The 21791-nt window shown below is 45.2% G+C and overlaps 1 long non-coding RNA gene across 2 annotated transcripts in view; it reads left to right on the top strand.

The window, feature by feature from the left end:
- LOC137469940 (uncharacterized) overlaps nucleotides 1–21791 on the top strand; it is a 55159-nt gene that overhangs the window by 10859 nt on the left and 22509 nt on the right. Inside the window, exons 1-3 of one of the 2 annotated variants that reach the window (XR_010996810.1) lie at nucleotides 318–457; nucleotides 4662–4949; nucleotides 8954–9012. This is a non-coding gene — a long non-coding RNA (uncharacterized lncRNA). Of the gene's footprint in view, nucleotides 1–317; nucleotides 458–4661; nucleotides 4950–8953; nucleotides 9013–21791 lie in introns of those variants that run through there. The other variant, XR_010996809.1, reaches the window with a different exon arrangement.

The raw sequence follows: 21791 nt of genomic DNA, 5'->3' as shown, positions 1-21791 counted from the left end.
CCTTGCTGTCCTCCTGCATGTGCAGGGCACCAGGCTCTGTTGGCTGCCATGCCTTGGTGGCACAGCCAGGTTCCTGACAAAATCTGTGTTAAGACAATCTGCTGCTTTCTGCGGGCGTCTGAAGCGAAGCAAGTGAGTTTGCCCCTGATGACGCCGGGAAAACCATCTTAGGTTGCGGAGTGGCATTTTAGATTTAAGAACATTGATCTTTGCCCTGCTCTCCAAACATGCTCCAGGCTGTATCCCAGAGCTTATGTTTCATTTTGCAAGGGATCTGGGGAGATTTACTTGTTGCCAGGTAGCCACACTCACAGCATGGCAAAGCCCAGTAAAGCAAATGGGACTGGCATATTTTCTCACCATGCATACTATATAAATCCAAGCACTCATCCGCCTGTTTTGGACAGCAGAGGGAATCAAATTGCTTTAATTCTCTTCCCTCTTTGCCCTGAGGCAGGTAAGAATCAGCTTTTGTGACTCTGGGAGATGCCTCTGGTTTCCTGCTGCTCCCTGGCAAGAGCTTTTGGCATTTGTGGGGGTGACCCAGGAAACGCTGGTGCAGGGGGAAGGGAAACTGAACTCTCAGGGTCTGAAGTGCTCTTGCTTCTCATCTTACCACTCAAAGGAAGCAGGAAAGAAAATGTTGACACATTTTCCCCACCAGTTGCCCCACATAAAAACAGTTATCTGCTTAAATGGTTACAGAGAGGCTGAAATTTGCAATGGGTTGTCTCCAAGTTAATCCTCTGTGTCTCCATCAATCGGCGTCACAGGAGTTAACAAGAAGCAAGAAAGAGACAGCAGGTAAAAATTAGCCACTTAAAATGGAAGTCAAACAAATGTCTCTTTTGAGTGTGTTATAATTTTACAGGGTTTCCTTCCTTTATATCCTCTCCTGCTTAGTATGTGATAATCTTTGCCTGGTGCTCTTTTATCCCATCAGCAGCTTGGCCCTCACAGTTTTCCTGAAAGGACTTTGTTTATGCCTGTACATTTTATTATCTCTTTCTTCCCTGCAAACCCTCGCATTTCCATGCTGGTTAACATGCAGTTCGAACAGCAGCACTCCTGAAGTAGCTCTGGCAGGTGGGTGCCCTTGGAGATGCTCCAGATCACACAGGGAGCCTCCTGAGATGTATTGGTGCCCGACTGAGCTTTAGGGGGCAACAAAGCCCCAGACCCATTTTCAGAGCAAGTTCTTCCCTCAATACTGCCTGATACTGCAGGCTGTTTGACCCTGGGCAATTAATAGGGAGGTCAACAAGGTGAAAACAGTGTCTTGGGTGACCCTGGACAGTGTCCAGGCCATTGGCTAGTCCTGTTTTAGCCCTCATTTTGACTGGTGTGGCTGCTCCCTGCCTTATTCTAGTGAGACCCTGCAAGTCCTAAGGCCCCATGCCATTGCCCTGAGAGCTTATCCCTGAAACCAGCTCTAAGCACAATTTGGAATCGGACTGGGCCCTTAGGGGCAAACACTTGGCTACTGTCACCCTCCTGTGATGAATTTAGATGATGTGACTGCATGCTTTAATCTCGTGAGAGGAAAAGAGTCCAGCATGCCTGAAAGAGTGAATTTTTTGGCTAAATGGGGCAGGAAAGGCAAGAGCACATACAGCAATTATGTCTGCCTGTACAGCCTACACAAATGCTATGGGCCAGCTGGACAGGACTGCACAAATAAGAAATGTACACAGATATCTACCTGGCTCACAGACCCAGACAAGTATCTGCACGTACGAGTCCATGTGTATACAGCAGACCGATTCCAAGCCAAACACAAATTATTCCACCAACTCCAGTGGGACAAAATTTGTTTGTGCAGTTTGAGAGGCCAGGCTGAAAACTTGGAAAGAATATTTTCCAGGCATTTGACCAGTTTTTGGGTAATCTGAAAAATTGTATCTCTTACAGAGATTTATATAGCTACAGACACACCCTCACATATGCACATGTATGTATTTGATAGCTTTTAGCTGGCTTTTTTATTTGTTTTACCCCCATCTTACTCTAATTGTAAACTCACTCTGGAATGTGAGGATTAAGGGAAGTTAACCTGAGTTTCTCAGAGTAGTTTTTGGCCTGCAAAATGAATAGGAGCTGTTTTTAGGGAAGGGAGGATGCATTTTTCTTCCTACATACACTTAGCATCAGCAGTCTTTAGTTCTACTTAAATGTAAAGGAAACATTAGCAATGAGGGAAGTGCCTTGCATTTTTTGAAGTCTATTACTAAAATATGACAAAAATCAGACAAAAGTTTGCATTGCGACCCACTGAAAGATCTAGAACAGTCTTTTGGACTGTTCTTGACAGGAAAAAATAATTTCTTCCATATGGTTGGGGTAACTCCATTGTGCAAGGACTGCTGAAGTGGTGGCTCACGTTCATTATGTTTGTTTTCTTGTGGGATGGCAAATTGCTCTGCACCTGAAGGCAATTCACCACAGCACTGTCACTTGGGGGCTGGAGCATGTGGCTGGTGCCAGTAACCCTCCTGTTGCCACCTAAACTGTAGATTGAAAGGGCATCCACGTGGCTGCTTGCAGGGTGCAGGGCAGGCATCCTCACTTCCCACAAGGTTCCCGTGCCTCGGGTTGGCAACGTGTGTGTGCCTGGGTGGGATGCTCTTGGTGTTGTGGATGTCAGGTTTTTCTCCTCACCCTGATCTGGCTGGCCTGTGCTCTTGGGTAATGGAAAACAGCAAAGGTCCTTTGAAGCAGGGCAGATTTTCATCAGCAAGGAGGCAGCCCTCCCAAGGTAATGTGGCAATATCCCAGGCATCAAAGGGTCCATATGGGCACGTGGTTTACCTTTCTTACCTCACCTCCAGTTTTCAAAGCAAGCAGGACATGACTGTACTATGCACTCCTGTTGGAAATACCAGAATAAAATCAAGGCTTCTGGAGACAGCTCCTCAAAAGTTGAAAGAACTTGTGTGCTCCCCTCCAGATGATTTTATCTCTGACTCACCACATGAAAACGCAAGATACCGTCGGAAAGAATCCTTCCTTCTTTCCATGTGCTGTTTGCTTGTTTGTTTCTATGTGAATGGGGTTAGGTTAGGGTTAGGGTTGGCCTGGTAACAGAGGCCACTGTGCTCCACAGTGTCCCCTCCCTTGCCCAAGTGCACAAAAAAGGTAAATTTAGCTCTTTGCTCATCCTTCTATTTGTGTGTTAATGCTAGCACAGTCATCTTGACTCAAAAGCTGAGATATTAAAAAAATTGATTGTAGGAAGAAAGCATGGCTTAATGGATTGACCAGTGACTTAGAGGGTAGGCATTGAACTTCCAGCTGTGGCTGCTCATGGCTGACAGTTACCACCCTCTGACACGACTTTTGGGAGCTGAAAAAGCCCTGCTGAGCATGGCAGCAGCTGGGCATGGTGTTGAACACAGGGCAGCCTGCTGGGCTCAGTGCTGCTGCCCCTGACCGATGAGCCACAGGCAGAGCCCAGCAAAGATCTCTGCCAGGGCAGTCAGCTGTTTGAGCTAAAGCAGTGAAAATAGGAAGGGAGTAGCATGTGAGAAACAGTTTTAAAAATGAAACAGCTTTAAATACATCATACCAGAGGTTTGATTAAGAAAAATAATTAAATATATTGGGTGAGTTCAAATCAATAAAAATACTGGATGGGGTGTTTTCCTTTCCCCTTCACTTTTGTGTTTATTTCCCTCTTTTTTATTTCCCCACCTCTGTCTGGCAAAGTGAAAAAATAGGTAAGTGACAAAAGGAGAAAGAAGAGGCACGACGTATTCAAAATAAGAATTTTTTAGTGGGAGAAAGCACCTAAAAACTGGGGAGAGAAGATTTACACAGAATTTGTTTTTTTAAAATAAGACACGTTTTTAATGGGAAAAAAAAAAAAAAAACACTCATATCAAATAGTTGTAGCCGCAAAATGAGATAGCAGAGCTGTGGTTTGGCTTCGCTTAATACCTTTTATACCCGAAAGCACATTCCTGGGGGTGACAAGGAGGAATTATTGGCCCAGAGGCATTTGAAGGTACCTGAGGAAGTCAGAGTTGGTGGTGGGATAGTTGCTGGATTCACATGAAGTTGTGAACACTGAGTCTTTCATAGCTGCACCAAGGGCTTCAGGCATGCACTCAGCAAGACTGCAGGAACTCGTGGGATGCCGTTCTTAATGCAGTGTCATAACATAACACTCATTTTCAGGCAGCATTTGCACGTGAATGGTGGGGTAGGTCTGTGACCCCTCTCCTGGGAGGTAACCAAGCAGTGCTAAATGCCTGCATCCACTTGGAGGATGGAGAGGATTTGGTGACCTCCTCCGGGCAGAATGACAGATAACCTCCTTCCGCCCAAGGAGAGCCACTGCTGTCTCACTGTCACAGCACGCCACCGAGCCATTGGCAGACCATCCTGCTGATAGCCGAGCTACACAATGGCCAGTTCATTACTGCAGCACAAACGTCTTGCAAAAGCTAGAGCCAAATAAATTAAAGCATTAGGATCTCATTTTCTACAGCATTAACAGTATGATGAATGTGAAATCTAATCCCTGCTGGTATCATCAATACCAAAGAGGACAGTAGTGCTGTGTGTCAAGAGGTGTTGTCAGAATCCCTCAGGAATTGTATGCAGTGATCAGAAAACCTTGTGTCTCTTTCCCCCTCCTCACCAGCTGTCTCTGCTTACAGGAGGCCACCTCGTTTCCCACCAGTGAAGGACCAACAGTACAATGGCAGGCACATGCTGAAGATGGAAGCAAATATTTTTCTTCAAAATTTTTTTGGGAGTGAGCTGTTACTTGGAAGCAGAGAGAGAAGCTCGTGTTAGAATAGCTGCTCCAAGAACAGTAACTCTGCCTGGATGAATTTATAATAGTCACTTTAACTGGTGCCAGGAAGACACTGAACTTCCAATGAGTCATTTTTCCATAGCCTTGAATAGGTTAGGATGAACTTCAGGTATGTACTTTGTTTTTTGTGATAAAACAACCACAGCAAAGCTTTGAATCCCTCCAGTTTTACCCACAGGGAGTGGCTATGCCCATCTTCACTGGGTGGTTTTACTTAAAACTTCGTATTCTGCACAGGAAAAGCTAAGAGATGTTATCTGGAAGAGCACTGGGTTTGGGTTTTCAGTCTCTCAACCCCTTCACACCCAAATTTCACCCTGGTCTGAGAAAAAGCGTTTTCTTTAACAAGAGGCAGGGACACTGGACAGCTTCAAGGAGTTGGAACCTGCAGAACTGTAGATGCTACAGAACTTAGTGGCCAGGTCTGCTGCATGTATCAAAGCCTTCTCGCAATCCTTTTTTCTACCTGGAAATTCCCCCATACAGGTGCACTCTGTGGGTCCAGGTCTTCTCCTGTCTTTATGCCTTTTTCCATGTGCTTCCTTCAGCTCAGAGTTACCCTTTTCTCCATTTCAAGGAGAAACTTGTCTCAAGATGCACCCCAATTTATTTTTCTTCCCTTTGCCTTTTGAACCTTACTTTTTATTCCTGTTCTACCCTTCCTCTTTTCTTTCTCTTTCAGAGACACAAAGTTTCAGGCAACACTTGATTTGTTGGTTATTGTCTTGGAGGTGTGGCCTGCTACCACCTGATAGCTTTGGAGGTAGCTGTCCCCGTTTGCTCTTAAGTTTCTGTTACATCCTGTGGACTTTGCTAAATGTCACCAAAACTCATCTGCAGGGAGTGGGGAGTAGAACAGCCCCTGAAACTTTGGAAGCAGTGTGTAAAAATGAGTCAAAGTGTGCTTTAATACCCAAACAGTACTGCCTAACTGGGCATAATAGTTTGCAAACTCTGACAAGTAGACCTTTATGGTAGTAAAAATCTCACTGCTTTTGCTGAAACGAGGAGGTCTCATCTCATGTCAGGTCTTCTTGTCATGTGCTCTTAGAAATGAGTACTGGCTTAGATAAAACAAGAACTGCTTTTAAACTGAAGCATTGTTGTGGCCCAAAGAGTTTTTCCTAATTAGCTTTGGAAAAGCCGCTGTTAACTTTCATTGCTTTTTCTGGTTTCATATACCTGTGGCTTTGCTGTGCATCCTGAAGGACAAGGATCAAGCTATCAGCAGCAGGGTGCTTCTTGTTACTATTCAGGCTTGCCCCAACAAAGGTGAGAAGGAAACTTTTTGATAGAAACACATTTTTGGTGTAGTTCTTGTGCCTGTGGTTTAGCCTTTGGGCTTGGGCGTGACCTTCTGGGTGGAGCTCCTCGACTTTTGGGGTTGCTAAGGTGATGCACACCAGCAACTGGAGACCATCAGCACCAGTGAGGATGAAGAGAGAATCTCCAACTCCCTGTTTCTGCTCTGGTTTGCCCATATTTCATGGCCTATCTGATCTGTACATTCCTGGTTGCATACCTCCCTGAAAAGGTATACATACCTTCATTTGTTTTGTGTTATACTTCTGAGGATGATCCTCCTTCTTTACAGGGAGCAGTGTCTGCAGCCTGGCAGAGGGGAGACACATGCTGTGCTTTCCCCTCCACCCCACTTGGGCCATTCCTGGGCTTCTGCCATGGCCCAGGAGGAAAGGGCACAATGTGCTCTGCCAGCACAGGGGCCAGGCTGCTGGCAGCCAGGACCGGCAGCCGAAGGCGAGGCGTCACATTGTCGCAGGGACTGTAAATACACCACACATCTTTTTACTGTTGTGTCATAATCACAATGTCCCTATAATGTAGTTTGTTTAACTGGATGACTTCAGTGCTAAAAATAAGTGGATCTTGCTGTTTCCAGGACAACCACTATCCCAACGGCTTATCTCGGCGCCTCTCCTCTGTCAAAAGGATGTTCTAAACAGAGCTGGCCATGAATATTAAAAATGAAGCATGCACACAGTAAAGCATTCCCTAGGAAGAGCCCCATGTTTTAATGCTATATGTTATGCTAATAGGACAGTTGCCTCTCAGAGAAGTGCTTAATTCAAAAGTAACACAGTATGGGGTGAGATTGAAGTAAACAGGAATGTAATGTGTATTTCTTTCTTCCTTTTTTTTTTTTTTTTTCTTTTCTTTTTAATTCAATCTCTCTCTGGTGCTTAGAGTGGCTCACTAGGCAGCACCTTCTGTCTCTAGCCCAGAGACCCAGGGATCCATAAATTGAAACCTTGCATGTGTGTTCTGAGCTCACACAGTGAGATGGCTGCAGGGGGACAAAGAGCTGTTGCCTGGCAGGTGGCACCTGGTGCCAGGGACAGCCTCTGTGGGCACAAGGGTGCTGGTGCCTCTTCTACTGAGCTAGGGAAGAAACAGCTTGCACAAACCATGACTGGTTTTTGTGAATTCAAAATTCAGCTGTTCTTCCCAACAGGAGTAGAGATGAATTGTTCATTTGGAGGAGTCAGAGAGATTTTAAAAGGCCTTCTAGCAAGGAAATGGTTGCATTATTACATGTCTGCATTCCTCCAGCTTTTTATTCTCTATTCCCTTTTTCTTCCTCCTTCCCTCTCAAACAAAGAAAAAAGCCTTGAAGAAAAAATCAGAAGAAGCCTTAGGAAATCAAAGGGGTCATTTTAAACCTCTGTATCTGGACAAAAAGGAGGAGATAATTTAGCCAGTAGGATTGGCTTTCAAGTACAGGCTGAATGGAGTAGTAGAATGACTACCTACTGAGCAGTAGAACTCTTGCAAGAACCTGTGAGACCCATGTCCAGATTATAGGTTTTGACTGAAGCAATTGGTTCATCATTAATCAAACTGTTTGATTCCATGATTACAAAGAAATGTTCAGTGTTACTGATGCAATACAGCAAAGTCTTTTACAAGGACAGTCACCCCAGCAAATGCAGCCTCATTTCCTCCAATAGTATTTACTGAAAGAAAATAGTAAATTAGTTTTAAAATATTGCCCATTTATTTCTATTTTATCAGTTATATTTTTAACAAAACATTCTACTTAGTTGAAGGCACATTTATGCAGTAACTGGCATGAGGGCAGTGAGACAGACCCTCAGATGTTATACACTGACTAGGTTTCACTGCCCAGAATTTAATTTTAATCAGTTGAGGATCAGGCCTGTTGTTAGGAGACCTTCTGAAAACCATCAGTTGTTTATGAGAGCTGACAGCAAATACAACAGTTCAATCCTTATGCACTGAACCTAGAAATTTTCAAGGTGACTGACTTGGCTGCAGGACAGCTGCCATTTTATGAAGTTTGTACAGAAGGCTTCAGAAAATAAGTGGATCCTGAGCTCCCACTGAGACTTATTGTCTACTTTTTAATATTTTGCTTTTTTATTTTTGCTCTCAAAAGTGATTCTGACTCCCTATGGATATTTAATTTTCTTCGGGAAAACAGTGTAGCAAAAATACATGCCCTCCTTTGGTCTGAAAATATGGACTGTGAATATTATATAAACAAAGTGACTGAATTTTTCTGATGCATTTCAGATTTATAGTTCTAGCCCCAACCAGTGCTCAAAAAGTGAAGGTATGCAAAAAATAATGTTACCTGGATGCTTTAAAATGTCAGAAAAGGTAAATTCCAGGGAGGTGCAAAGTCCTCTGGAGGTAATGCATATCTCAGCTCACTGAAACTATCTTACCTTGGCAGGTTGTGTCATGTCAGAGTAAATAATGCTGAAATTAAAGAATATGAAGACTGGATCTGTCTTCAGTAAGGAAGATCTGTATCACACCACTGTTCCCTTTTATCTGCGTTGCTGCATTAGAGGGCAATTCTTCTGAAGACCTCAGAAATGTAAGCCTGGGCACCCTAAAAAACCACCGTTGTGGGGAGAGGTTCTTGAAGGAAGATACTTGGTATAGCCTAGGCTGAGAGGGAGATGAACTTCATGCTCTGAAGCATCATTCCATGGGATTTGTTGCAGGGTTGGGGGGAATAAGGGGATTTTCATAGGTGATGATGGTAGGAGGGTACAACTTTGGGCACAATATTTTTTTAGCATGCAGACAAAAATTTCTGGTGCAATGTCCATTGTTTTCAGTAAACTTTGCTCACCTCAGAATAAGGGGGAGTTTGACACTCTGGTTCTACTGCAGCAGCAAGACCATGGCAAGAAGAGGTATGTGCATATGCACACACTCACATACATGTGTATGCAAATATATGTATAAATATTTATATATGAATACAGAGGGGGTCTCAGCAACCCTGTGAGAGCCAGTCAACTTTGGGAGGGACCAAGCAAATGAGAAAAAGGTAAGAAGAAGAAGACAAAGGAGGAGGCAACATTGCATCTCATTCTGCCTCTTGCTGAGATTCAGAGAGACTTGAGACAGCCCATGTTCCCCCATCACTGAGCAAACGCCCTATTCCCTCAGCTGAGATATTAGTAAAGTCAACTTGATTTTTTGGAATTAAGGAAAGAAATGCAGATGTTGAGTTGAACTGACAGCCCTTCAGGAAGTCTTAAAATCCCCCAGCTTTCTTTAAAAGGGAAATAAGGTTTGCAATTAGTGAACTACAGCAGATTTAGGCATCCAATTGCTATTAGTGCAATTATAGTTAAGGTTGTGATAGCTCTAGTGTCTTCTTGGAAACTCAGACCTCCATTTCATTAGGCCATTCAGTGCTTTTTAAATATTGCTTAGTAAAAGGAAACATGAACTGTATATTGAAAATCCTGCAGATATGGCTCATATTCTCTGAAATGTGACTGTACATGTGTCTGGGGTAGGACTGGAAAGTCTTTGAGAAACCTTCTGGTATGTCCTGGAGAGGGCATAGCTTGGTGCAGCAGAGCAGCAGCTTCAGCAAAGACGCTGTAGTGACTCTGCTGTGCAAATCAATGCTTACACATAAATACTGGGTTAATGCATCTGACAGGAGCAGTGTATAATAATGAGACTAGCTTGTTACTGCTGCCTCCAGTGCTCGTGCTGCAAGAGCACACGTTGACTCTCTGCACCTTCCATATGGCAGACATTTTAAAAGTACAGTGGTTTAGCAGGTTCTACTGTTTCCATCTAAATTCTTCTTCTCAAGGGTAAGGAGTGACATTTTGAATCTTTCAGCTGCAGATAGCAAAGAGCAAATCAGTGTCCACCTCAGGCTGCAGCCTTTACTCTCTAGCGAGGCAGCACTTTGAGTCCTTTCCATACAGTCACTTAATTCCACAAAAACCATAGGAAATTAAAAACTCTGTGACCCTGGGACTAGCTGGGCTCAAGTGTGCCCGCGGGTTTGGTGATTCAGGCAGAAAGACAGACAAAAAGTAGTCAGCTTTGACATCAGTTGCATGAAATAATGTGTGCAACAGCCTTATTTCTCTTATTTCTTTGTCAGTAAAAAAAGATGGAGTGTTTTGAGTCTTCTGATGCTTAGGCCATGCCCACCATCCACTACTTTTTCTCACCCATGGTTCTTTAAAGCAAAATAAGGCCACAGAAGTACTCTCAATGGGTGATTAATATTTGGGCCTAGGGCTTCAGTGCATTTGGGGGTTTGGATCCTGGCTGTGTTGCTCACATGATTTATTGTATTTACTGTTCAGATTGAAATGCCAGAAACATCCATCAAGCTGTACAAAAAGGCCATTCCATCCCTTCTCTCTCCAGATCATGTCTGGAGAGGTCTTTTTGGCCAAGTATGCCAAGCAACGCACTGCTTAACTGCAAAAAATGGTACGCCATACACAGAAAAAAGGTTCATTGAGATCACAGCACATATATCATAAATAATAAGTTACTTTTCCTACAAAATGCAAAAGAAATCCCAGATAAGCTTATTTTGTTCCATTAATCTCAGATGAATTCTGCATTTTCCTGTAGTAAGTTCAATCATTTTTAATGTCTTTACTTGTGCAACAGTTTATCTTAGTGCAGTCAGTCAGATAGGTAGAAAGAATGAGTGATTTTTTCTCTTTCTATATTGAATACTTAGTAGAGGCAGAAATGGACAAAATCATCAGTGAAATAGAGACACAAACAATATTTTCCATGCCAAGTGCAAAGAGAAGCCAGTATATCTGTATTTCAAACGAGGCAAGGAAATTACTGTGGAAGACCTTCTCTAATTGTTGTTCCTGGGAAAGGGCAAAATGGAAATTCCTGGTTTTATTCACATGCATCACCCAGCACAGTGGGATCTTGTTCCTCTCAGAAATTCTCAAAGGCTACCAATCAAATAAGTATTCTTTGCCATTTCTATCAATTTTCCTAAAACATCTTCCATCCAAAGGCATTTGAGGGCTGCGTCCTGGCAGTGTAGCAGAAATACCCTATAGGGTGCTCCAAGTGTCCAGTGCCCCAAACATCTGGACTGGCAGGTGGGCAAGGTGTAGAGCAGCTGTGTAACCGATGAGTTTCAGCTAGGTACCTGTGGTGAGAGGTGGCCTAACCAACCTGGCTGCTTCTAGTGTGGCTGCGTAGCCAGGAGCAGGAGATGTAAGGAGAGTGCTTTCTTTCTGTGTACTGCTGCAGATCTGCTCACCCAGAAACGATTATTCATCCTATACTTCCCTGCTGCACACGCTGTCTTTCTGTTAAGAGGGAGCTGTGAAGGGGAATACAAGTGGTGTGCTTTGCCATTCCAAGGGATGTGTGAGATTTCACTTACAAATAAGCGGTGCAGATGAAAATGGAGGGTATGCACATGCCTGTGGTGTGTTGAGGCCTATTGGCAATCGATTTGGGAAAACACAGGTTTCCAGATGTCTGCAAGTTCTGGTATGTGTGCAGTAAACCAAAGGTACAATAGTGGATGAGGTGTATGCTCTCAGTGCAAACATTTTTCCTACTTGCATTGTGCCAGGATGTTTTACTGCCTTTAATCACCACAAGGTAGAAAGCGGTGAGTAAAGTCTTGTCACTATATGGGTTTGCCTGAAATTGAAAGAAAAGAAAATGTAGCAGACCAAAACAATTTAATCTGGAGCAAAGTTAAGAGAATGAGTTAATGAAAGAAAGGCGGTTGTTTAAAGGTGTGAGACTTCTGAAGAGAGCCAAGGTACAAGGGGTTATCCATAGATGTGGCCAAGTTAAACAAGACAAGCTGGTAACTCAGGGAGGCTCCACCTCCAGTGTCATTCATAAACCCAGCCTGTCCTTGGGCAGCCACTCAGCTTTGATTGCATCCTGTTTAACTTGGCTTTTGGATGACTAACTCTTCCAAAAGCTGGCTTTTTGGGTAGGTATCACACCTTAAAACATCTGATCCTCTTTTATAAGTGCAAAATACTCTTTTATTTGATTTCTTTGTTCTGCCTGCCTGCATCATTTGGCTTGGGTTGGTCCTACCAGGGACAGCCATGTTTCTCACTGGCACAAAATGGTAGATCCAGAAGTGACTAAGCTGACAGACTTGGACAAAAGCTCCAGAAAGGTTCATCTCCTTCTTTGCAGCATGCAGGCTTTAGCTGGCATCTGGAAGACAGAGGCAGAAGTTTCCCAAAAAAACACAGAAGGGAGTCCAATTTCAGAACTGAGATCCAGATGCCAAGGCCTTGAAGGCTTGTGCCAGGTGTTGTGCTTGGGAAAGGTTGTTTTGCAGTGTTTTGGTAGCTGTATAGAACAAGTGGTGTCGAATGTCATTAGCAAGTAAGAAGTTGTTTTCCCTCCCAGGATTATGTGATAAAAATGAAGCTATTTCATTTTCAGTGATATTTTTCATGAATTTAATGAGGAGAGGTTCTATTAAAAGCAAGCCAAAAAGCACTTTCTGGAGCTCAGCACCAACACTGTGCTACTCCCAGAATTTGCAAACAGTTTTGAGCTTTTCCAATTTTTAAACTAAGATGAGAAAAATAAGGATGAACTTAAGAGTAGCAAGTTTGAGACCTACATGGGATGTTGCCATTTTGTGAGCAGTTTATCACCCCCTCAGGTGGCTGCTCGGGCTCCTAGATATCCATATCTGAGCAAAATCCAGTGGTGCCTCAGACTGCAGGTGTTGAGCCACAGCTCTTGGGGTGGACCATTGCCACCCACCTGCCACTGAGAGCTTGTGGCACAGCTGACTGTGACCTCGTTGCTGCAGCTCAATGGTATCTGTCAGGTAGGTACCAGCTTAGCTTTAAAGTTGTCTTAGCCCTCTGCTACATGACTTAATTTATATTGCCATGGCAGTGGGAGGAATAATCTTTGATTCACACTGATCTTGGCTCTAGAAACACCCATTGGTTTGATTTATATCAACGTGGTGGCAGCGCACAGGGGTGCTAGAGGTGGCCCTCAAGGCATCCTTGCCTGCTGAAGGCAAGTCCTGTGCAGGCTCCTGCTCCTTGCTCTGCCCTCATGAGGATGGCCAGAGGCTGAAAGATGGCTTAGGAGCAATATTCCTTCTTTAGGGGTCTGACCAAGCTTTCCTGGCTGAAGCCAGGTGCAAAAAATCCCCTTTGCTGTGAGATGAGAGGAGCTGAAAGCCACCACTGCAGAAATGCTCCCTGGTCTGTGAATCACCACTAGTCACTTCTCAGTGCACTTGTGGAGTGAGAAGCAATGACAGCCCCTGTGCCCCATTCTCAAGGGAGCTGGGAGGTTGCTTGCACATGATGCTGTCGTTCTGGGAGGGTCAGCCTCTATTGTGCTAGCAGCGGGCAGGGTCCATGCTGGCTCAGTTAAACCTGTGAAGGGTGACATCATGCAGGAGGCACTTTGAGATGCAGCCTGCCAGCAGGCGTTATTAAGCTAATCGTGGTAGGGGAGGAGCCCCTGAGGCTCAGCCGATAAGGTGAAGAGCACATTCCATTGTGGTAGATGAAAAGCCCTCAGCCACCTTTGGCTTGGTGTCACGGAGCTGCATGCTGGAAATGGCACAACAGTGAGATCAAGTACAGCCATCCCCAGGGTCTGGACTCTGCTCTGCTGACTCTCCCTGCCCTGGGGCAACCTGGTGTTTATGTTAGGAGCAGACAGCTGTAGAAAGCTTGGGGGAAAAAAAACCCAGGACCATGCTGGGACTGCTGAGGAAACCGTTGCCACAGGCTGAGGCACCCTTGCTCTGGGGAAGGGTGGGAATGCCTCCCAGTCCTGCCCTGAAGCCCAGCTTGCTGGTCCTGGTTCCTGGTTTGGGCCATGGTCTGCAAGTAACTCCCCTCTTCCACCCTTCTTCCATGAAGATTACCAGATGCCTCTTTCACTGCTTATCAGAGTAGGTGTTGCTCTCTCCAGGAGGTCTCATCTACTACAGGGCATTCTTGTAGGTGGAAAGCTAGAGGGGAGCAGTCATTCCCCTGTGTCACCTTCAGATGTCACAGGCCATGAGATTTTCAGTCATGGTGCTCAAGAGCTGAGGACCAAGAAGGATTGATAGCTCAGCTGCTCTGAAAAACAGGTCCGCACATCACCAATGCTGGCATCTGCCCTTCAGGAGAGGAGGGACCCCTGCAGAGGATCCTGCCGTGGGCAGGAGAATGAAAGGGCAGCAATGTTGAGATCTCAAAAATCAAACTAAAAGTAAACAAGCAAATAAGAAAACGTTGCTTTGGCTTCAGCCAGGAACCCAGGACAGTAAACAGAGGAGGCTGGAAAGCCAATATATTCTACCCTGGGGGAACTGACTTTGTTTGAGCCGAAGAGGAAAGAAATGAATATAAAATAAAAAGCAAAGATGAAAGCCATACATCGCAAGCACAAACTGCCACAGCCATGATTGGCAGTTTACATATTACATTTATTACATTTTATAGCATTCCTCTTCTCCTCCCTCCATATTTTCTTTCTCCCCATTTCTCTGCTGACAGCTCACACACACGCCGTGCGCTGCACAAATAAGTGCTCTGCTCCTCCCTCGCATCCTGCTCAGACTTCACGCCAGTCCTTCCCAAGTTCACAGACCACCCCACCATCCTGGCTGCATGCAGAAGAGACAGCAGGTCAAGGTCTGAGTTGCCACAAGTCCACTGAAAAGGTTTCCTGTCATGTGTAAATAAATCCAGTTCCTCTCCTCTGGCTTATTTGGTTTTTACTGAATCTGGTCAAATCATGATTTCCCCCTTCTCTTACAATAAACAATCAGCCCGTGTCAACTTGATTACGAGCTGCTGATGCAGCATTGTTGAATCCAAGCCCTGAGTGTATGTTTTGGCAAAAACAGCGCTATTTTCAGCTAGGCGTGCAAGGTGGCTTGCCAAGAGGCTCAGCTTTCCCAGCAGACCCAAGGTGGGTTGGAGGCTGGGCTCCCACTGGCTGCCTGGGCAGCAGGACCAGGGGCCAGGTCTGCACAGCTCAGCACTGGCACTCCTGGCAGGGTCTGCACCACCTTGCTGCTCCTCCTGAATGGATCCAGAGCAGGATCCCGGCAGCATCAGGTACACTGGGCCGGGAGAGCACAAAGAAATCCTGTGCCAGTTCTGACCACTCTGAGGGCAACCACTTGGCATGTCAGCTCCCAAGGAGGTTTATTTTGCCTACATGAAATTCATAGAGCCCTTTTGTCTCTGTGTCCAGTGTATATTTCTGATGTAGGAGCTTTGAGAGCCCTCAGCTGTGCAGAAGTTGAGGGGTAGGATTTATACTTTGTCCACACCAGGGCAGGTACCCTCCAAGTCTGCTTGTTTACACTCAGACAACACAGCCTTCACGACATTCCTCTCTTTAAAGGGTATTTCTTTCCAGGGCAATGGCATATCCCTATCCTCAATTTTCCTCTGGGGTCACTCATACTTTTGGCATCTATTTTTCCTGTTTCTGCTTTCTTTTGGATGCTCTGCTTCCCATGGATTCAGTGACTATAGAGGCCAGGTGTGTGAAACAAAAGAGTGAAGGCACAGACACAAAAATGAAGTGTAACACAATTTGGTCAAAGTGACTTCTGACTTCTCTCATGACACCCTTCTAGCAGAAGTCTCTTTTCCCCACATGAAATGACAATTGCTCCCTACTAATGTTGACAGATTCACAAACTGGCAGCCTATACCATTCTTTTTTTTCTAACCAAATCCCCTTTTTTCTGCCAGCAGCGATGCTGTAGCAGCACAGCTCCTCAGGTGGTTTACACTGGCAGCTGGCAGGTGTGGGCAGTGGCAGACCCCGCTGGTGGAGAGGTGCCACCCTCGGCAGAGCTGTGCAGGGGTGGCCATGCACGTGTGTACCTGCACACGAGTGCCCGGCTGTGCCGGAGTCTGCCTGCGCATGCGCCTCGTCTCCCCTCGCTGAATTCCAGAGGCGTTACGTGTCCTGCGGAGAGAAGGAGCTATTTATGCCACAGGCATAAATAAATCCACTGAGCATTTGCAGAAACACAGGTTGCTCAGGGCCTGAGCTCAACCCCACTGCGGACAGGGACAAAATCTGCCTTTGGTGGGAGGTGGGTAGGGGCCATGGTGCAGGGATGCTGCTGGGAAGGACACAAGGGCAAACATACAGGCAACGTGTCTGTTGTCTCCTGGTAAGTTGTGTTATTTGCTGGTGACTGCTGGCACAAGCCAGGGGGATATATTTCTGCCTCCTCATTACACAAGAAGCTTGAATCAGCGAATGTTTGTATATAGTTGAGACAAACCCACCAGCACCTCTTCTTGTGTGCATGCTCGACTCAATAGAAAGCAGTGGTTTATTGGGTCATGAGACATGTGGTACGTTCATCAAAATGAATTTTTAAAAAAATGTAGCTGCTATACATTCAAATACATACACATTGTTATCCCATGTTTCAAAGGAAGGGGATGGTACCACTGCCTTAATCAAGGGCAACAGGATGCCACCAAGTAACACCTGCACAGAGCTTATGTGACTTGGTAGCTGGTGTTCTTCTTCAGAAAAACCTGGTGCAATTTATTCACTGGCCTTTAGATACATATAAAGTAGGTATTCAACAAATGAGCTAGAGTCAAGGGAGAGAAACAGGCATTTCTGTGTATGGGTTACCCCTAACTGGAGCACACCTCTAACATTAGGGAAGTGAATTGCACTTAACTGGTGTCCTCTTCTTACTCTTGACTCTGAAGGGACCCCCATGCTCAGACATAACATTGCCAATTTGAAAACATGCATGAAGCAATTTTATTCCTGGTCTTTCCTGGAAAACTTTGATGACCATAAACTGGTGATGTACAAAACCTCCTTCATTTTTCAAACCTGCTCTTTTTTCACATCTCTTTGTTGCCTGAGTGACACTCTTGTGTTCTGGCTGATTCACCACTCCCCTGGCTATTTCCCAGCATGAAATTGCTCTCAGTGAGTGATGAATGAGTGCGCTGCCTTAACTCTGCCAGAGCAAAGGGCACAGCTACCATACACTCCAAAACTTTCAGAGTATGATGGATTTGAGCTTTTACAGAAATCTTTATTACCTCACCTTCCTTACCCTTGGAACTGAACTTCTCATGGACAGTTTTCAATTCAAGTTACTTTCTTGAGAAGAAAAAAAAGGTGGCAAGTCAAGAGTGATTCTGTTACAGTGATTTTAAGTTGGTGTAAAACCCAGCAGTGAGGTGAAATGGGCTGCTCAGCCAGGAAGAGAATTGGCACATTGCTGGACAAGCAGGGAAGGCAGTTGCATTCAGACTGCTTTCAGTGCAGCTGTGGGACTGCACCCATGGCAAAAGATGTTTTGGAAACAAGCTGTCTTTACAACTCCTGTAAGTGTTTGCTCATCACTGGATCTTGGTATACAAAATCTGGCATGCTTTTTAAAAAACAAACAGATTTTTAAAAAGAAAAAAAAAAGACACTGCTCTTGTTTTCTGTTGTTGTAATAACAACAGAACCTAGTAAAACAAAGGAAACAAAGTCCTCTGGTATTTAGTGACAACACCTCCTTAACAAAAATCTGGATGAGATTATTGCTCTTCAAAGTTTGGAGGTAGGGCTGGGGTAGGTGGAAAGCAAGTGAAGAAGGCAGCTGTAGAAGAAAAGAATGACCAGACTAAAGCTTTTGAAGATGTCAGATTGGTTCTTGGCACAGCTGCTGATCTTGTATGGGACTGTGGCCCTCATCTGTGAAGGTGAAACAAATTTTGAAGCTCTTTAGGGTCTGAGGTCAGAAACAGTCCTACGTGTGTTTGCCTGGGGGAAACCTGGCCCTGGAGAAAGCTACAGTGGTTGAGGATGGGTGCACAGGGCTATGCTGTGACACTGTAACCAGCAGAAAGCTGCTCACGTTCTCCAAAATACATTTACAAAGGCTTTGCATGGCACATGTCTAAAAATATGGGTGCAATTTTGCCTTTCACCCTCCAAAAATGAAGTGCAAAGGTCATTCATGTATGGGACTGCAAGCACCCAGGATTTGGGTTTACTGCAGTAGAAGTGAGAAAGAAGAGGAGCTTGAAGCACAAAGGGGCAAGGAATGAGTAACTAGGAATCCAAAGGCAGAAAACACACTAACATTATACCATGAAGATGTTAACAAAGCCCTGAAACCCAGTCTCGCCTGGTAACTGGGGCCAGATGCCGAGGACAGGCTGATCCTCCCGGCCATGCTGTGGAGTGATGGTGCACTTGCTGCAGGACTTGGCACAGAGGTGTGGGGCTGAGGGAGGATGCTAACACCATGGGGGCAGCTGTGCTGGAGCACTGCTGGGGTGAGCACACGGTGGCACTGGAGCCAACACTTTCTCACTGCACTGAAGTATCTCTGCTGCAACAACATGTCTGTGGAGCCTCAGCGGAAATTTTGTGTCCAGCACTGGCAAGACAAAATGCCACAAATGGATTAAGTTGTCATGCTGCTCATTTATTTTCATACACACAATGGCTATCTTGAGCAAACCCCATCCTGTTTAAGCTCAGGGGTTGTGCTGCTCATTCTCTGCGTTAAAACTAGATAAACCGAGGAATTGTCTAGCCTTCCATTTAGCTAAGAGCTGAGCTTCTGGACCATGCATTGGGTGCTAGCACATTCTCAGCTGCACTAGTGGATTTGTCACAGCATACCTTCAGCAAAGGGTTCAAGAGTTTGCATCAGGGATAGGTGACTTCCAGGAGGCTGTGCAAAGAGTTTGGGGGTGAAATTTCTCCTTACTCCAAGGCTAAGGCAGTGGGGCTAAGGTATAATCTGGGGTCATTATTCAAAGCTATTCAAAACTCTTGGTCAAGAAATCATAGAATCATAGAATGGTATGGTTTGGTTTGGAAAGGACCTCACAGACCGTCTAGAACCACCCCCTGCTCCCATGAGCAGGGACAATTTCCACCAGACCAGGTTGCTCAGGACCCCATCCAACCTGTTCTTGAATGCTTCCAGGGGTAGGTCAAGCATCACTTCTGTGGGCAACCAGTTCCAGTACCTCGCCATCTTCTGAATAAAGAATTTTTTCCTAGTATCTAATATAAATCTTTCCTCTTTTAGCTTAAAACCATTTCCCCTTGTCCTAACTCTACATGCCCTTATAAAAAAGTTCCTCTCCTCCTCAAGTAGTTTTCTTGTAGACTTGTCATCACATGACAGGACTTTATGCTTGGCTGTCCAGTGTTTACAACTTTCCAGAGTCTTGATATTCTGGAAATCAAGTTTCTGTATGAGAATGACACCTTTTGGCTCACAGCTGTGGCTGTCCTCAAGTGCTGCTCAATGATGGGTGTGGAAAAAGACCAGAGTGGTGAATAACCTAAGTAAAGTTGGCACCTTAGATGAGTTTAGGCGAGTTAATGGACTATTAATGCACTGTCAGGCCCAGACATATTAATATTGAGGTTCCTTGAAATACCTTACATGCTTGGCTCTCTCCCCAGCCAGTGGTGTGAATACCAACCACTAGGGACAGAGTTATGGACTGATTTTGTCACCCCTGACCTTCAGTTTCCTAAACAACTGCTGCGTCTCCAGGAACTGGCCTCCAGGGTTTGCTGGGGAAGGGAGCAGAAAAGAGCATTTAATCGTACCCAGCCTACTGTGCTAACTCAGATCTTTTAGTTAATTGTCGCTGTTCACTGTTTGTAATCAATACCCTTGTTTAGGCAAAGTCGGGGAAGGAAAAAATTGTAAAAAGCCCTGTTTAATAAAGAGCACTGATGGACCAGCTAAGCATCCTTCGCTTAAAAACTAGTCATGAAATGAGCAAACAAGGCGAGAACAACAATCTGATTCTCACACAAATTTTTGCCCTAAGAGAGGAGTGCATGAGCACAAAACTCACTGTCGGGTAATGGTCATTTGCATACCCTGGGCTATCTCAAAGCACCTCTGAAACATCAGCGCAAAGCATGTTGCTAATCAGGGCTGGTCCTTTCCACCCTTTCCCGTGCAGGAAAGTGGTTTTTGCCCAAAGAAAGGGAAGCTGCACCTTACAGCCTCTATCGAATGAAGAATCACAGCCTCTAGAGGGGAACACAAAATGCTCTCACAGCCACACAGTGCTTGAGAGGAGCAAGGAGAGTAGCAAATGACTTGGTAAAGATCATCCAGGGAAGCAGCAGAAAGGTTTGAAATAGTTAACCAATGTCGTGTCACCCTCTCAAATGTCTCTCAAAGCTGGTCTAAGGGCATCTCCTGAGGAATTCACTGGGATTATTTGCTTAGTCTGAGATATCCGGGTGGTACAGCTTCATGGCTTCAGAACTTCAGCATTTGGAAGCCAGGTTTGGTATCTGAGTTGTGTCAAGTCCACCCATCTCCCCTGTGTCTGACTCCAGGTGTACCTTAACTCTCTCTCCTCCATAGCCTGCTAGTTATTGGATTCCCCCCAAAAGCAGCCAAGTCAAGGTGCAATACTGGTTACATTGATGAAAATTTGTAACAAACTCCTGCTTTAGTTGCTTGAGGAATATGTTACTTTTCTGGACTCTCAAACTGGTTTCTGTACATCTTACTGGGAAATGTGAAGGGTAATTCAGACAGCAAAAAGCTGAATGAAATTGCTGGTCTTTACCAAAGATGCTAAATGATAATAAGCAGAAAGCCACTCCAAAGAAGTGTTCCCAAGGATCCAGTTCACCTGCTTGTTTCCAAATATATATTTTCCCACTGGTAGAATTTTCATTATATGCATAATAGAGGTGTAATTTAACAGTCACAGGAACAGAAAGACTAGTGATGATGAACTACGTCCGTCCTGGACCTAACAGCCCCTCCATGCCTTGTGCCAGCAGAGTGGTAAGGAACAAACTTCTCCCCAGAATGGCCCATCACACTGTGGGCTCACTGGGCAGTGTGGGGATAGCATGAAGAAATTTTTCATGGGGTACCATGATGGCTTCTCTCCTGAGGATCAGTGTTAGGGCTGTGGCATGGGGATTTGTGGCAGTGGCACTGATCCACTTGTCCTGGGTTTCAACTCGTGCAACCAGAGATTGGGAATACCCCATTATATTGAAACATGCAAGCAGAGGCAAGGCAGAAGGGGCATTTGTTTTTGACCTTTACTTGTTCTGCTCTCAAGGACCTCATCCTGAAAAGTGTGGGCAGCAATTCCTCTCCTTCTCTTCATCCCTGTCTGCAGCTCAGGGGTGAAAAGAAGTGGGACTAGCATGCTAAAATCACAGGCTTTGCTTTGGGCAGTTTTTTTCATTGGTCTGTTCCTGACGTAGAGCCCTGTGCTTGAATGTTCCCTTCTTCTCCCACAGATGACATCCTCTGGTGTCATGAAGGGGCTTTTCTGTCTTTGTGGTGTCAGTGATGGGTGCTGGCTGGATCTGACTCTGAGGGAAGCAGGTGCTGGCTCAGAGCTGCCCATCTCCGAGCCAGGGTGCCCTTGGCCAGCATCACCCTGCTGCGCTTCCCTCTGAATCTCAATGAGCACCTTGGGATGTCAGGGGCAGATGGGATACACTGATTACTTGGATCCTTCCTATTTTGGGACATGACAAGCAGTTCATTTTCCCCCTCTCCTTTCATGTTCACACAATGCTTTACACTGATCTCCCCTGCACACATTTATCTGCCAGGCAGGGTAATAGAGCGGCACCCAGGGAGTCTCCAAGGCTTTTGTAGGGGTTTGGTGTTGCTGAGCTGTGAATGCAG

This window comes from Anomalospiza imberbis, chromosome 3 (genome assembly GCF_031753505.1).
Source record: "Anomalospiza imberbis isolate Cuckoo-Finch-1a 21T00152 chromosome 3, ASM3175350v1, whole genome shotgun sequence".
In the NCBI taxonomy this organism is placed as follows: domain Eukaryota; kingdom Metazoa; phylum Chordata; class Aves; order Passeriformes; family Viduidae; genus Anomalospiza; species Anomalospiza imberbis.
This window is presented reverse-complemented; position numbering and strand designations above follow the sequence as displayed.